Source organism: Aquarana catesbeiana, linkage group LG01, assembly GCF_042186555.1.
Source record: "Aquarana catesbeiana isolate 2022-GZ linkage group LG01, ASM4218655v1, whole genome shotgun sequence".
NCBI classification, from domain to species: Eukaryota; Metazoa; Chordata; class Amphibia; order Anura; family Ranidae; genus Aquarana; species Aquarana catesbeiana.
Genome location: NC_133324.1, coordinates 460,068,592 through 460,086,205, shown reverse-complemented (window position 1 = coordinate 460,086,205; position 17,614 = coordinate 460,068,592).

Genomic DNA, 17,614 nt, shown 5'->3' with positions numbered 1-17,614 from the left:
AATTAATTTGGATTTTCGGACGAATGCAATTTTTAACGAAAAACAAAATAAATAAAAACAAATTTCGGGAGTAACTAAATAAATGTATTTTTCGGACGAAAACGAAATTCCGAAACGAAATATTTCAGTGTGCACATGTCAGTAGAAAACGTTTTACTCTGTGCACATTCACATGTGCGTTAGAAAAGGTTTTTTGAACAAACCAACATATTTTAGTGATAACATATTTGTTTTTGACAGTACAGATAGCCTTTTTTGTGTTAAAACAGGCATGTTTAAAACCATAAAACAATACACAACTCAGGAACTTACAAAGTTCAACTTTGACAAACTGAAGGCAATAGCAGACATGTCCAAACTGTGTTGATATTGCCTTCATCAGATGGGGTGATGTCACCCCTGTGAAAGCCAACATTTGAAGACACAAATTCTGAGTCAAAATGTGGATTTCTCTCCTGATCCCATGCCCAATGTCAACATGTACTAGCTTCCATCATGGGGGATCAATGGATGTGTTTCGGGGGTGCAACCCCTTCCTCTCATCTACTTTAGTTGCGAGGAAGGGGTTGCACCCCCAAAACATGTACCTTGATATCCCGTGATGGCAGATAGCACATGTTGACACACTGTGTGCATGTTCAAAATTTGGCTTTCTAAAAAATATTTAAATGTGTGAAAATAATAAAAATACAAACAAACTAGAAGAATTTTGGGGTGTTTTAGATTCTGCCTAAAACATCAATGATATTTTTGAGTCTTTTTTCCACATCATTGATGTCTTACTTGATCTTCTGTAAATCACGATTGCACACCATGATCTCCCCGATGAGGACGTGTGCACTTGCACTTGTGAAATGAGATTCTTCTTCCACAACATCCACATCACCTAAAATAAAAAACACACCATGTATTATAAATATGCAGGGTTCCATCCCACGTCCTTCGCTAACAATATCCCCGAAACAGCAGTCCCAGCAGTCCAGGATAGGATAACGTCGTTGCAATCCAATTTTCAGAGAATTCAAGACACACTACACAAAACCCAGGAGGACTACAAGAAACAGTACGACCGGGGCAGAAAGGCAAACCCAAGATTCGACGTAGGAGACGAGGTCTGGCTGTCCACCGTTAATCTGAGATTACCTCTGCCATCTCGAAAACTCGGGCCTAAATTCATTGGGCCTTTTCAAGTCAGGAGGATCATCAACCCTGTGGCTGTGGAGTTGACACTTCCCAAGACATACCGGATTCACCCCGTTTTTCATGTGTCACTATTGAAGCCTGTGGTGCCCAGCCCCTTTCCGGGAAGAAAAGAACCTCCTCCTCCGCCAGTCAGAATCGATGGCGAGAATGAATTCGAAGTGGAATCCATTCTTGGTTGTAGAAAGAGGGGCAGGCAGCTACAATACCTGATTCAATGGAAGGGGTATCCCCCCGAAGATAACTCCTGGGAGCCCGCCCGGAATCTGCATGCCCCACAGTTAATTCAAACGTTTCATCAAGATCATCCGGAATTGATGGCCAGCCTTGGTGTCCAGTGTCCGCCCTTAGGAGGGGGGCACTGTCAGGAGCCAGGGAGCGCCTCCGCTCGCCGGGCTCTGGTGTGCATGCGCACGGGACGAGCGCTTCGCCGCACACCCGTCCGCGGCCTGATGGTGCGGCGCGCGCGGGTGCACGGCGGTCCCCGTGTGCGCGCCGTAGCCCGTGCGGGTGCCCGGTAGCGCGTCACACTGACGCGCTCGCCGGGCAGGGAGGCTTTATCTGACGACTCCAGCACCCAGTCGGGTTGCTGGTTTGTCGTCAGCTCTCCCTGTTCCCTGAGCCTGTGTTCCCTGTGATATTGCCTGATCTGTGTACCGAACCTCTGCTAGCCTGTTTAACTACTACTCTCCCGGATTGCCCTGTACTGATTGCCTGATCTGTGTACCGAACCTCTGCTAGCCTGTTTAACTACTACTCTCCCGGATTGCCCTGTACTGATTATACCTGCCAAATCTGTGTACCGGACCCTGGCCTGCTTAACTACCGCTCTGCTGGATCTTGTGATACCCTGATTACCACCTGTTGTTCTCTAACCTCTGCTTGTGTTCTCAGCCCTGTATCCTGCGGATCCCAAGACACCCGCTTCCAGCCTTTGGTACCAACCACCCTACCGGAAGCCCGTGCCTCCGCGTGCCTCCAGCCCTCTGTACCCATTTCGGGGGTCTGGGTGCGCGTGGTCGTAAGGGCGAGCCGCTCTCGGCATCTCGGCCTCGGTGAGTATTTGTCTCTGACACAGATATTTGAGGCAAGAAATAGTAATATGAAACATTGCTTGGAAGTGTTGTACAATTGTCTTTTTTGGCAGAGTTCCAAGCTGAAGACTTTGTTTTTTTCCCTTTATAAAGCCGGAATACTTACCTTTTTTGTACAATTTTCACACATGGAGACACCCCTAGTATCCACTGGAGCGCCTGTGTGGGAGACACCCTAAAAAGGGTGTTCTGGTGTCCCACACTAGTGCTCCTGTGTCCAGATGTGTAAACAGCTGCTGAGTGACCTCTCCTTACACTGAATCAAGTTTGCATTTCATTCTAGTTACAAACCCATCTAGACAACAAACTTCTTTCAATACAAATAGGCATGAACAAATGTAGTTAACCTGCATCTGCCAAAAAATTGTATTAGTGGGCGAACGAACAATGTTTACTGCGAATGATTACTGTGCCCACGAACCTGAAAGTTGCCATTTTAAACTGTACAACAGTAAAGAACAGTAAAGAAAAGCACATGGAACAGCATGCAAGTAGCAGCAGAACATGCTAACTGAAGGGTCTGAAGGGTCTGGTATGGATTTTGAGGGGGACCCCCATGCCATTTCTTTTTAATTTTGGTGCGGGGTTTCCCTTAATATCCATACCAGACCTGAAGGACCTGATATGGAATTTGGGGGGACCCCCACCCATTTTTTAAAAAATTTTGGTTCGAGGTTCCCCAGTGGGGGAATCCAATGCCGTTTTTATCAATTAACTTTTATGTGTATTGCCGGGACCGACAATTCATTATAACCACGAGTACTTTCAAATTACTTTTTTTCCTTTAGAAATGTCATTTTGCTCTTGGACTGTTCTAAACACGGGAACATGCTCTACTTTAAAGGCATACTATAGACACCCCCAGGTAGGAAATTTAAAGGAATATTACACTTTTATTGTTTCACTTTAAGCATTATTAAAATCACTGCTCCCGAAAAAAACGGACATTTTTTAAACTTAAATCACCCGATGTTCGAGACGAACTTACGTTCGACTCGAACATCGGGCTCATCCTTAATAGGAACACACAACAACAACTTACTTTTTTTGAAGAACTCTCTTGATCCTTCTGTACTGATCCTGCTCCCTCAATTTCAGGTCTGACCAGCCTTTCCTCAATTGATCCTTGGATCGTCGTACCCCAAAATTCCTGTGCAGCCTTTTCACAGCTTTAGTCATGATCTTGGCCTTTCTCACATTTGGGTTTGGGTAAAGGACTCCAAATATGTCCTATAAAGGACATATTTGAAGCCTTAAATCTCCTCCGGGATCGGGACGTTCATGGCTCCAGCCTTTTGTCGTTGCTGCTGTTGTCTGCATGCACTTGCTCTTTCTCCGCTATGTGCTCTCCCACTGCGCCGAAAGACAAGGGACGGGGAATAGACTAGAAAGAATGTCATGGGCAGGCGGAGTTTCACGCATGCGCAGTGTATATAAAGCATAACATGTGTGCGTCGTACGTATAATCTGTGAGCGGAGGAAGGAGTAGCAAAAGCGCTGAACATAATAACAAAGGTACAATTTGAACTTGGTGCATCAGTGGCCTATACTGCTTCTAGATTGAGGCCTATATTGGGACAATATTAGAAGAGTTTAGCCTGACATTAGGGTTAGTCTTGTGTTGTGTCTTGCAGAGAAAATGGATTCATTTAATGATAGGCGATATTCATTGCTATGTTCAGGGAGCTGCCCTGTCTGTGGCAGGTGAACCACCGTTTTTTTAATAAACTAAGAAAGAGGAAGGCAGTGCCGGAGAAACTGTTTGAATTTGGGAAGGTGATGATCCCCACGGCAGACATCACCTATTTGGTGGCACGAGGAGTACTTATCTCAGGGAGCAAAAGAAGGTCCAGAATTCCCAGAGATCAGGAGCAGCAGATGATGTTTATGTACCCAGGCTGTGGCACTATGACAGACTGCATTTTCTGTCAGACCAGTGTGAACCCAGGCCAGCACTCTCCACTCTTCCTTCAAGGCATCCTTCCACCTCAGCTGAGGCTTCTGATGTCCAACCTGGGCCTTCCACCCAGGAAGATGTGGAGGAGCCCAGCTTGAGTCAGGTAGAGCATTGTTCAACATAATTCTTGTCGTAAAAATAATGATGTTAACTAGATGTTATTATTGATCAATTGCTGATTTCACAAAGTGGTTTACATATCAGTAGACAGTAGTGGCCAAAAAGGATTGGGACAAGAATGAAAAATGCTGGGCTCAGAATGATAGTCTTTTATATTTGTTAATATTCAATTTGCAACAGTCATGAGCTCAAAATTGTGTGTGATTGATGACCAAAAAACTAAAACTATGTCCCTTTTTCATACACAGGAAAGCCTCAGCCAGGAGGTGGTGGGGGTAAGTGGCAGCCAGGAGGTCGACCATCATCCTCCTCCACCTCCTGCCACAACTCCAACACCAGAGCCACAGCCTGGAAGGAAGCGTCTAAAGAAGACAAGAGTGTGATGGCCTGGGTTCAGTCTGGTCTGGCAAAAGATGCAGGCTGTTGTATGACCACAGCCTGGGGACATATATGTCATCTGCTGCTGTTCCTGATATCTTGGACTCCTGGACCAGATTTTGCTCACTATTATATGGACTCCTCAGACCGCCAATTTTGCCTGTAAAATAGTTTTGATGTGTGCCCTGGGGTACAAAGGCTTCGCAAATTTCACCAGTTTATCCAGCCTTGCCTTCCTCTTTATTTTGTTATGACCCGTAATAAATGGCTATTGTTTTTTTTAAATACTCGCCTATGTGTTTTACTTCAAAAAGGACAGTTTGTTTGTGATTAGGCAGGTACATTTCAAAAATACAATGTCAAATTAATAAGGGACACCAACCAACCTCCATGAGGTTAAAAAATATTAATGTTGTTGTGGTAACTTGACACACAAAACGAAAAAAAAATATTATGGAGATCACTAGAAAAAAATAAATAAAACAGGAGATCTTGATAAAAAAAAAATCACTATAAAAATAAATACAAAACATTATTATGGAGAGCTGATGAAAAAAATAACTAATATTATTCATGAGATCATGAGAAATAATAAAGAAATAATTTTTTCAGAATATCAGCAGCAAAACAATTTCATTATTCTAGCATTAAAAAGAAGAGAATGCGTTGCATTAAAAGATTTAAAAATTTGCAGCATGATGAATGTGCTATCTCCATTATGAACACTAGTTTTACCAGACCGAACGCTTCCGTCGTGTAATTGATTCAGAGCATGCATGGAACTTTGTGCGTCGGAATTGTGTACACACGATCGGAATTTACGAGAATGGATTTTGTTGTCGGAAAATTTGAGATCCAGATCTCAAATTTTGTTTGTCGGAAATTCCGACGGAAAATGTCCGATGGAGCCTATACACGGTCGGAATTTCCGACAACAAGCTCCCATCGAACATTTCCCGTCGAAAAATCTGACTGTGTGTACGCGGCATTAGAATGTCAAATAATCTGATGCCTTGGAATACATATTATTGGTCTTTTAAATAACCTATAAATCTTTGAATCATGATCTGGGTCTAATATACCTTTCTTCTAATAAAATTGACTTTGATCAACTGAATTGTATACATATTATGACTGAAATGAAAAATCAAATGTATTACATTTGCTTAAAAAAATATATTAATTCAAAAATAGACAAACTGTGTTTGACCACTTTCTGTCCTTAAGCCATTTTAAAACCTCCTGGACTAAAACAAGCTCAAGACTGCATCTTCAACCATAATTTTTACATTCTTGAGATGTATCACACACCCAAAGCCACCCATGGTGGTTACTGGGCTCTCCCATTACTCCAGGATTGGGACTGTGGTAAACTGCCGGAACTGCAGTGAAAGCTGGTGGAGCTTGAGGAACACCCATTCTCTGATCTCCACCGAGATTAGTGGAGCTGGAAGCAGCCAGCATTTTTGTGATGTCTGGCTTTGAAGCTGTCATTTCCTGGCTTTGTGGCCAGGGAAGCAGCTAATCAATCTGTGCTTGATTAGCCACAGTGGAGGGCAGGTGAGAGATGGGTCTAATAGACCCATGATGTCTCTGTAAAGGCTACCTGTCTCCTTCCCATACTATCACATTAGGGGGCTTTTTAATCTCTTTGTCACAGCAATAAAGTTAAATGAAAAAAAAAATGTAAAACATTTTTACTGTAATAAAATAAATAAAAATAATTAAAACAATTAAAAGTACCTGTCTTTCCCAGGGCATACACGTGAATGCAAATGGCATAGGTCATGTACATGCATGTTAACAGTGATTGCACCACACATGTGAGGCATCACCATCCATGAATATCAGAATGAGAGCAATCATTCTAGTGTTATACTTTAAGATTACCTCTAAACCGATAATCCTGTAAAAGTCTTTAAAGGGCCAGAAAAGATTTTTGGAGATCATATTTTCTGTCTTTTCACAGGAGCACACAATTTTGAGTTTTTTGGCATGATTGGTATTTATTTACTCGATGCAATCCCATATTTTATATTTTGACAAAAAATTGGTATTTTATTTTGTTTACATGCACTAAAATTCATTTTAGTGTCCTTTTGTTTTCAGAAAATATATGTTTGACAAATAGCTGCGCAAATATTGTGAGACATACAAAAGTGCAACTGCCTGCATTTTATTTTCTAGGGCCTCTGCTTTCAGAAAATATATAATATTTCTAGTCTGTAAGTAATTTGCTAGCAAAAAAATGCTGATTTTAACATGTGTGAAAAATTAAAAAATTTCCCAGCAGGAAGATAAAAAAAAAAAAATTCACCAATCCTTACATGGGAGGTGGATGGAGGAATCCTCCTTACTGTTCCATTGTCTTCTGACAGCGGGAGTCCCCCGCTTTCAGAATTCACTGAGGCTGCAAGCCGCTGATTGACAAACATTTTCCAACAGTCCCGTTCAACAAAAGTCGATTGTCATATTGACTTGGGTTGAGCAGAAACGGCCATGAATCTATGAAAATTTGACCAGACTCATGCCCCATTTTGGTTGAAAGGGCTTCAAAGACACGCACATGGTTGTGATCATGTGTTGTACTGATGAGCCAAACACACCTGGATTCAGTATGAGCAGGTATTGGCAAACGTGAGTTCTGTTACCAAATTTGAACCCCATTGAAGTCAATTGGAGCTGACTCTTTGGGTCTAGTATGAATTTAAGGGGGATCCCATGCAAAAATCCAGAAAAGAAAGTATGGGGTCCCCCCCAAAACTTCATACCAGACCTTTATCTGAGCATTCAACCTATCTTCCCAGGAAAGGGGGGAAGCAATTGCCTCACCTTCTGAACAATACCAAGTCATATGCCCTCAACATGGGGGGGAACCTTGGAGCCCCAGGAAACCCCCCTGGCAAAGCACCTTATGTTGATAGGGACAACCCTGCGAGTTGGGGGAATATCTGGAAGCCCCTTTAAAATGTTACATTAAAAAAACAGTTAAAACACAAATACACAAGTTTCTGACATGTCCTTTAATGCAAAAAAAGTAATTCAGCCATGTAGATCCACCTCAATAATGGTGCCGCTGACCCACCATAAGAAAAGAAACATGCACCATGCCAACACAATGTTGCCGTGATGACTGTTTGCACACTTCTGACAGCTCTAATGGATGACAGCTTATATATACAAAGGGACACCATTGACCATGTTCGGTCAATGATGTAACAGTGACGCCACAACTGTTGACTCATCTCTAATGTATTGGTTTCCAGGCATTACCCTACTAGGTTTTGAATATGTAATATAGCAATGTAAAATATGCAATACTAAAAATGTAATTTATATGATAACATGCTGGATGTCACCTTTACCTGTGTATCGTTCCAGCACTGGATTTTCTCATCAGAAGGCCATCAGTGCTACAGTCAATCCATACCAAAAATGTGTCTTAAAGGGATTGTAAAGTCTCGTTTTTTTTGTTAAAAAATAACAAACATGTTATACTTACCTGCTCTGTGAAGTTGGTTTTGCACAGAGCAGCCTGGATCCTCCTCTGCTCGGGTCCCTCTTCGCTGCTCCTGGCCCCTCCCTCCTGTCAAGTGGCCCCTTTCAAGCAGCTTGCTATGGGTGCACCTGAGCTGAGTCACAGCTCCGTGTGTCCATTCAGACATGGAGCCTCCCCCCAGCCGCACTCCCTCTCTCTTCTGATTGGCTAACTGACTTTGATTGACAGCTACGGAAGCCAATTGTGCCACTGCTGTGTCTCAGCCAATCAGCCACAGCGCATCGGCGTCACGCACAGCGGCTCCATGGGTGGCGCCATGTTCGGCGCCGCAGCGGGGCCGCCTCCTTTGGTCATCTGGCCGCCAAGTTGAGCCATGGGCGGCGCATGTTGTGCACGTCCAGGTTTTCCTCTTGGCGTGCGCGTGACGTTGGTGGTAGCCCCTCCCCCCTCGGGCGTATTTAAGGCCACTCTTGGAGCGCAGTTCCCTTCTCCTCACAGATATGATAGCACGTCTACTGTTTGGAAGCCTCCTACTACTTCTACCCCAGGTATACTTATATAATATTCTACTTTAGTGCTTCCTTAACATGATTCATTTTCTTCTCAGCTTTCTCATTGCATTGTGATTTTTCTCTCTATTTAACACATACAGGTGGTTCATATCACCACTGGCCGGGACATGAAACAGAATGGCAAAGAAATAGTGCTCTCTGTTTGCAAACTATTTATTATAAAAAATATTTATTATAAAAAGTTAAAAATGTACACTCACATAGGAAGCACTCAATAGTGCATGTCAGCAGTCAAATAAGGAGAAACCTCCGTGTAGCTGTGTGGACGAGCGGCGGCTGCGGGTGACGTCACGGCGTATCCTCGTTCTGCTGATGAAGTCCCCGCCCACTGGGACGCAACGCGTCCAGAACGAGGATACGCCGTGACGTCACCCGCGGCCGCCGCTCGTCCACACAGCTACACGGAGGTTTCTCCTTATTTGACTGCTGACATGCACTATTGAGTGCTTCCTATGTGAGTGTACATTTTTAACTTTTTATAATAAATAGTTTGCAAACAGAGAGCACTATTTCTTTGCCATTCTGTTTCATGTCCCGGCCCCATTGGAGTGTTTGATTCCGGAGCCCTATGGTCTTACTGGAGTGTGTGTCACCTGTACCCTGACGGATGCTGCATCTTGTGTGATCACAATTATAAGGCGATTTTTGACCCTCTGTAATTAAAGGGTCCATTCCCCCAGGTGAGAGGCCATCTTATCCTTTGGTGGAGGGCTGCCTGAACCACTTCTCTACCTACGGGTGTCCGTTCGCACTTGAAGACATTTTATCTCCTTTATGGACTGAATTTATGTTTTTACATGTTGTATTTGGATTTTAGCGCTGCACTATTTAACTGTCATGCATACCTACTGTTTTATACACATTTTATTAATCTATTGTTATGACGTGCTGACTATACAGAACTGCGAACATGACGGTACTATTTGTATTTACATGTCATTAATTACTCAATGATTTATTATGTATTACACCACTGTCATCAAATTAACTATTTGTTTTGTATTCCAACAATAAATTTGTTATATTTTTATCTACACGTGTCAACCACCTCATTTAAAGTCCCAAATTTCCTTTGTTTTTGCCCTAAAGTGATTGTAAAGTCTCGTTTTTTTTGTTAAAAAATAACAAATATGTTATACTTACCTGCTCTGTGAAGTTGGTTTTGCACAGAGCAGCCTGGATCCTCCTCTGCTCGGGTCCCTCTTCGCTGCTCCTGGCCCCTCCCTCCTGTCAAGTGCCCCCTTGCAAGCAGCTTGCTATGGGGCACCTGAGCTGAGTCACAGCTCTGTGTGTCCATTCAGACATGGAGCCTCACCCCAGCCCCACTCCCTCTCTCTTCTGATTGGCTAACTGACTTTGATTGACAGCCACGGAAGCCAATTGTGCCACTGCTTTGTCTCAGCCAATCAGGAGGAGAGTGCCAGATGGCTAAGACACTTGTGGACATCGCTGTGGCTTCCTATTTTCCTTTTCCTAGTTCCTTCTCTGTGATCCAGTGCACTACAAGTGAACTTCCATCATTCTTGCACCTGGGTGCTTTGTGTTCTCCAAGAGAGTTCCAGACATCCTGCATCTGTGTGCTCTAATTCAATTTCCAGCATTCCTGCATCTGTGTGCTCTTTGTGAGTTTCCAGTAAACCTGCTTCTGTGTCCCCTTTATATTCCAAGTGAGCCTCCAGTGTTCCTGCACCAGTCCTTCCTGTGTACATCTAGTGAGAACTCTAGTGCTTTGTCACTTCTGCCTTCTGTAATCCCAGTACCCAAGTGCTGTAGGAAACTTTTTCTATTTCTCCTTTACTCTCCCAGTCATAACTTCAAAATATATAGTTACATATATGGTTACATAGTAGGCAAGGTTGAAAAAAGGCACAAGTCCATCAAGTCCAACCTATGTGTGTGATTTTATGTAAGTATTACATTGTATATCCCTGTATGTTGTGGTCGTTCAAGTTCTTATCTAATATTTTTTTTTAATTATCGATGCTCCCCACTGAAACCACTGCCTGTAGAAGGGAATTCCACATCCTAACCGCTCTTACAGTAAAGTACCCTCTATGCACTTTAAGGTTAAATTGCTTTTCTTCTAATTTTAGTAAATGGCCGCGTGTCTTATTAAATTCCCTTACGCCGAAAAGTTTTATCGCTATTGTGGGGTCACCAGTAGGGATGAGCTTCGTGTTCGAGTCGAACCAATGTTCGACTCGAACATCGGCTGTTCGATCGTTCGTCGAATTGCGAACGATATGGGCCGTTCGCGCCAAATTCGTGTGGCGCGTCACGGCCCATAATTCACTGCGGCATCGCAGTGCATTGCTGGCTGATGATTGGCCAAGCATGCACTATGACCCGCATGCTTGGCCAATCACAGCGCCGCCTGAACAGAGAGCCATAATTGGCCAAAGCCAAGGAGGCTTTGGCCAATTATGGCTCAGGGGATTTAGTACACGCCCCACACTATATAAGGCCGCCTGCACGGCGGCCCTGTGTAGTGTGTGTTCCGGCGTTCATTGAGAGAGAGAGAGAGAGACAGACAGTGACATTTGATTTGAGTTAGATAGATTAGGCAGAACAGTCAGTCAGTTAGCTGCACTTACAGTGTATTGTGTATATATATGCATCCCAGGTGTTGCATATATATATATATATATATACACTGTATTCAGTTTAGCTAGATCCGTTCTTGTTATCTTCCTACTGACAGGCAGGCTTGTCTTGTTACAGTATTTACAGCTACCTGAAGAAAATTACTGGTGTTCCTTTGATCCTATTAGTACCACAGTCAGGCAGCTAGACTATTTACAGTTAGTGCAGTGCGTCCTGCTCACAGTGTTCAGCTAGATCCGTTCCTGTTATCTTCTTACTGACAGGCAGGCTTGTCTTGTTACAGTATATACAGCTACCTGAAGAAAATTACTGGTGTTCTTTTGATCCTATTAGTACCACAGTCAGGCAGCTAGACTATTTACAGTTAGTGCAGTGCGTCCTGCTCACAGTGTTCAGCTAAACCTACAAGTTAGTGTGGTGCGTCCACCTCACAGTGTTCAGCTAGATCCGTTCCTGTTATCTTCTTACTGACAGGCAGGCTTGTCTTGTTACAGTATATACAGCTACCTGAAGAAAATTACTGGTGTTCTTTTGATCCTATTTGTACCACAGTCAGGCAGCTAGACTATTTACAGTTAGTGCAGTGCGTTCTGCTCACAGTGTTCAGCTAAACCTACAAGTTAGTGGGGTGCGTCCTGCTCACAGTGTTCAGCTAAACCTACAAGCTAGTGTGGTGTGTCCACCTCACAGTGTTCAGCTAAACCTACAAGTTAGTGCAGTGCGTCCTGCTCACAGTGTTCAGCTAGATCCGTTCCTGTTATCTTCCTACTGACAGGCAGGCTTGTCTTGTTACAGTATATACAGCTACCTGAAGAAAATTACTGGTGTTCTTTTGATCCTATTAGTACCACAGTCAGGCAGCTAGACTATTTACAGTTAGTGCAGTGCGTCCTGCTCACAGTGTTCAGCTAAACCTACAAAAGTTAGTGGGGTGCGTCCTGCTCAGTGTTCAGCTAAACATTCAAGTTAGTGCGGTGCGTCCTGCTCACAGTGTTCAGCTAGATCCGTTCCTGTTATCTTCTTACTGACAGGCAGGCTTGTCTTGTTACAGTATATACAGCTACCTGAAGAAAATTACTGGTGTTCTTTTGATCCTATTAGTACCACAGTCAGGCAGCTAGACTATTTACAGTTAGTGCAGTGCATCCTGCTCACAGTGTTCAGCTAAACCAACAAAAGTTAGTGGGGTGCGTCCTGCTCAGTGTTCAGCTAAACCTTCAAGTTAGTGCGGTGCGTCCTGCTCACAGTGTTCAGCTAGATCCGTTCCTGTTATCTTCTTACTGACAGGCAGGCTTGTCTTGTTACAGTATATACAGCTACCTGAAGAAAATTACTGGTGTTCTTTTGATCCTATTAGTACCACAGTCAGGCAGCTAGACTATTTACAGTTAGTGCAGTGCATCCTGCTCACAGTGTTCAGCTAAACCTACAAGTTAGTGGGGTGCGTCCTGCTCACAGTGCTCAGCTAAACCTACAAGTTAGTGTGGTGCATCCACCTCACAGTGTTCAGCTAGATCCGTTCCTGTTATCTTCTTACTGACAGGCAGGCTTGTCTTGTTACAGTATATACAGCTACCTGAAGAAAATTACTGGTGTTCTTTTGATCCTATTAGTACCAGAGTCAGGCAGCTAGACTATTTACAGTTAGTGCAGTGCGTCTTGCTCACAGTGTTCAGCTAAACCTACAAGTTAGTGGGGTGCGTCCTGCTCACAGTGTTCAGCTAAACCTACAAGTTAGTGTGGTGCGTCCACCTCACAGTGTTCAGCTAAACCTACAAGTTAGTGCAGTGCGTCCTGCTCACAGTGTTCAGCTAGATCCGTTCCTGTTATCTTCCTACTGACAGGCAGGCTTGTCTTGTTACAGTATATACAGCTACCTGAAGAAAATTACTGGTGTTCTTTTGATCCTATTAGTACCACAGTCAGGAAGCTAGACTATTTACAGTTAGTGCAGTGCGTCCTGCTCACAGTGTTCAGCTAAACCTACAAGTTAGTGGGGTGCGTCCTGCTCACAGTGTTCAGCTAAACCTACAAGCTAGTGGGGTGCGTCCACCTCACAGTGTTCAGCTAAACCTACAAGTTAGTGTAGTGCGTCCTGCTCACAGTGTTCAGCTAGATCTGTTCCTGTTATCTTCTTACTGACAGGCAGGCTTGTCTTGTTACAGTATATACAGCTACCTGAAGAAAATTAATGGTGTTCTTTTGATCCTATTAGTACCACAGTCAGACAGCTAGACTATTTACAGTTAGTGCAGTGCGTCCTGCTCACAGTGTTCAGCTAAACCTACAAGTTAGTGGGGTGCGTCCTGCTCACAGTGTTCAGCTAAACCTACAAGTTAGTGGGGTGCGTCCTGCTCACAGTGTTCAGCTAAACCTACAAGTTAGTGTGGTGCGTCCACCTCACAGTGTTCAGCTAAACCTACAAGTTAGTGTGGTGCGTCCACCTCACAGTGTTCAGCTAAACCTACAAGTTAGTTGGGTGCGTCCTGCTCACAGTGTTCAGCTAAACCTACAAGTTAGTAGGGTGCGTCCACCTCACAGTGTTCAGCTAAAGCTACCTGTAGAAGGTTGGTGGTGTTCTCATACTACAGGCAGGCAGTTGATTTTGCTAGCTGCAGTATCAGTACATATATATATATATATATATATATATATATATATATATATACATATCCCAGCTTAGTGCAGCTACAGGCCATTAGTATGTCTGGAAGGCCAAGAAGGAGAGGCAGACAGTCACAAGCCAATAAGAGAGGGCAAGCAGGCTCTGTGTCTAGTGCTGGTCATGGAGACGGTGCATCCTCATCAGCATGTGGCTGTGGGACACGCTTGGGCTTTTTTTCGGCAGCTGGCCGTGTTGAGCCAAAACATGCGGAAGACTTGGTCGAGTGGATGACCAAGCCGTCCTCATCCTCCTCATCCTCTCTCACCCATGCCCAGGGTACTTTGTCTGGCAAAGCAGCGGCCTCTTCCCTCGGCTCAATGTCATCAGTGACTCCTTCCCTAGCCCCACCATGTCCTCCTGAGGAGTCCCTCGAACTGTTTGACCACAGTGTTGGGCACATGCTCCAGGAGGATGCCCAGCGTTTGGAAGGCTCTGATGATGATACTGAGCTCGATGAAGGCAGTAACATGAGCGCAGACAGAGGGGGTGCCCAAGAAGGACAGCAATCTGGCAGTCATGCTCCCCCTGCTGCAGCATACTGCTAGCTTTGCTCCAGTGATGAGGAGGGAGGGGATGATGAGGTCACTGACTCAACGTGGGTGCCTGATAGGAGAGAGGAGGAGGAGGAGGAGGAGGCGGCACATCACCAACGAGGCAGGATGCCCTCCAGGGGCCAGCCTAAGGGCAGCACATTGACTGCATCACACCCCAAAGCTCCACATGTGCAGGGCGCTGCAGTCTCTGCGCGTTATTCAAAAAGTTCTTTGGTGTGGGCCTTTTTTGAGACGAGTGCATCAGATCGCACCGCTGCTATTTGCAACATATGTCTCAAGCGTATCTCGCGTGGCCAAAACATCTCCTGCTTGGGTACCACATGCTTGACCAGACATATGTTGACCTGCCATGCAGTTCATTGGCAAGCGTAACTAAAAGACCCACACCAAAGAACAAAGAGGACCGCTCCTCATCAGCTGAGATCTCCAACCCCACTATACCTTCAGTCCTCTCTGAGACCTGCACTGAGAGGAATGAAGGTGTAGAATTAGGTGTGTCACAGCCAAGTACTTGTGGGCAATCTGCTTTTGGCACACCGACGTCAGATTGTACCAGGCAAATTTCCCTGCCCCAGCTGCTGCACTGCCGAAAGAAGTTTGCTCCCAGCCATCCACATGGGCAGCGGTTGAATGCTAGCTTGGCAAAATTGCTAGCACTTCAACTGCTGCCTTTTCAGTTGGTAGACTCTGCCCCCTTCCGTGAGTTTGTGGAATGTGCGGTTCCTCAGTGGCAGGTACCTAAACGCCACTTTTTCTCACGGAAGGCGATTCCGGCTCTCTACCGGCATGTGGAAGGCAATGTCCATGCCTCGATGGACAGGGCAGTCAGCGGTAAGGTGCATATTACCGCTGACTCATGGTCCAGCAGGCATGGACAGGGACGTTACTTAAGTTTCACAGCGCATTGGGTGACTCTGCTGGCAGCTGGGAAGGATGCAGGACAAGGTGCAGTAGTGTTGGAGGTTGTTCCACCACCACGCCTCCAAAATGCTAATGATTGTGACACACCTCTCTCCTCCACCCCCTCCTCTTCTTCTTCCTCCATGGCCTCTTCCTGTGCTTTGTCCTCGGAACCAGCGGTGCTCCGTAGCCATTCAAGGGGCTACGCAAGTACGCAGGCCAAAAGATGCCATGCGGTGCTTGAGCTGGTGTGCTTGGGGGACAGGAGCCACACTGGGGCAGAGGTTCTGTCAGCTCTGCAGGGGCAGGTTCAGAGGTGGTTGACGCCACACCAACTTAAGGCAGGAATGGTGGTTTGCGACAATGGCACCAACCTCCTTTCTGCCCTCCGACAGGGACAAATGACCCATGTGCCCTGTTTGGCTCATGTCCTTAACTTGGTGGTGCAGCGGTTCTTGGGCAGGTACCCGGGCTTACAGGATGCCCTGAGGCAGGCCAGGAAAGTCTGTGTGCATTTCCGCCGGTCATATAATGCCAGTGCTCGGCTGACGGACCTCCAAAAGGAGTTTAACCTGACCAAGAACCGCCTAATCTGTGACATGCCCACCAGGTGGAACTCAACGTTAGCCATGCTGCAGCGGCTGCACACGCAGCAGAGGGCCATCAATGAGTACCTGTGCGACTATGGCACCAGGACAGGGTCAGGGGAGATTGTTTTTTTTTTCCCCACGCCAGTGGGCCATGATCAGGGATGCATGCACTGTCCTGTCACCATTTGAGGAGGCCACGAGGATGGTGAGCAGTGACAGTGCATGCATCAGTGACACTGTCCCCCTTGTCCACCTGTTGGAGCACACGCTGCGTGGAATAATGGACAGGGAACTTGAGGCAGAACAGAGGCAGGAAGAGGAGGACTTCCTTAGCTCTCAAGGCCCCCTTTATGCAGACAGTGTTTCTGCATGCCCGCCAATCACACAGCAAGAGGACGAGGAGGAGGAGGAGGAGGAGGAAGATTGTGTCAGTATGGAGGTGGAGCCTGGCACTCAGCATCAGCAGCAGTCTTTAAGGGATCAGTCCCACACATGGACTTGTACGTGGCTGGGAGGAGGTGGCTGCGGACCATGTTGTCCTTAGTGACCCAGAGGACTCCGGACCGAATGCCTCAGCAAACCTACGCTGCATGGCCTCCCTGATCCTGCAAAGCCTGCGTAAGGATCCTCGTATTCGTGGTATCAAGGAGAAGGACCAATACTGGCTGGCAACCCTCCTTGATCCATGTTACAAGGGTAAGGTTGCGGACCTTATCTTGCCATCGCAGAGGGAGCAGAGGATGAAACATCTTCGGGAGGCCTTGCAGAAAGGTCTGTGCAACGTGTTCCCAGAGACTGGGAGGTTACAAACTCCTGTTTCTGGACAACGTGTTGCTGAGGCTTCTGTCAGTCAAAGAAGGAGCGGTGGAGAAGGTGGCCGTCTGACCGATGCGTTCAGACAATTTTTTGGTCCGCAGCCCCAAGGTATGATCGGTTCCAGCAACCATCGCCAGCGTCTGTTTTACATGGTGCAGGAATACCTAGGGGCAAGATCAGACTTGGACACCTTTCCCACCGAAAATCCTCTGGGTTACTGGGTCTTGAGGATGGATCACTGGCCAGAGCTTGCACAGTATGCAATTGAGCTACTGGCCTGTCCTGCATCCAGCGTTCTTTCGGAACGCACATTCAGTGCTGCTGGAGGCTTTGTAACCGATCACAGGGTGCGTCTGTCCACCGACTCGGTCGATCGACTGACCTTCATAAAAATGAATCAGTCTTGGATCACCACCAGCTACCAAGCACCTGATGCTGATGTAACCGAATAATTTTTTTTTAAATCTCAGATCCCTTCAAAGACTGCCTATGCTGATGCTGAGTGACTATCCCTGAGTAATTATCCTCTTCCTCCTCAATCATCACGCTGATAGCTTGAAAGAACATTTTTGGTTCTGGGCGCCACCACCAATGCCTAAGGTACAATTTTTCTGCCCCTGTTTAACAGGGGCGTGTAATTACAATTTTTGATGCAATACTTTGCA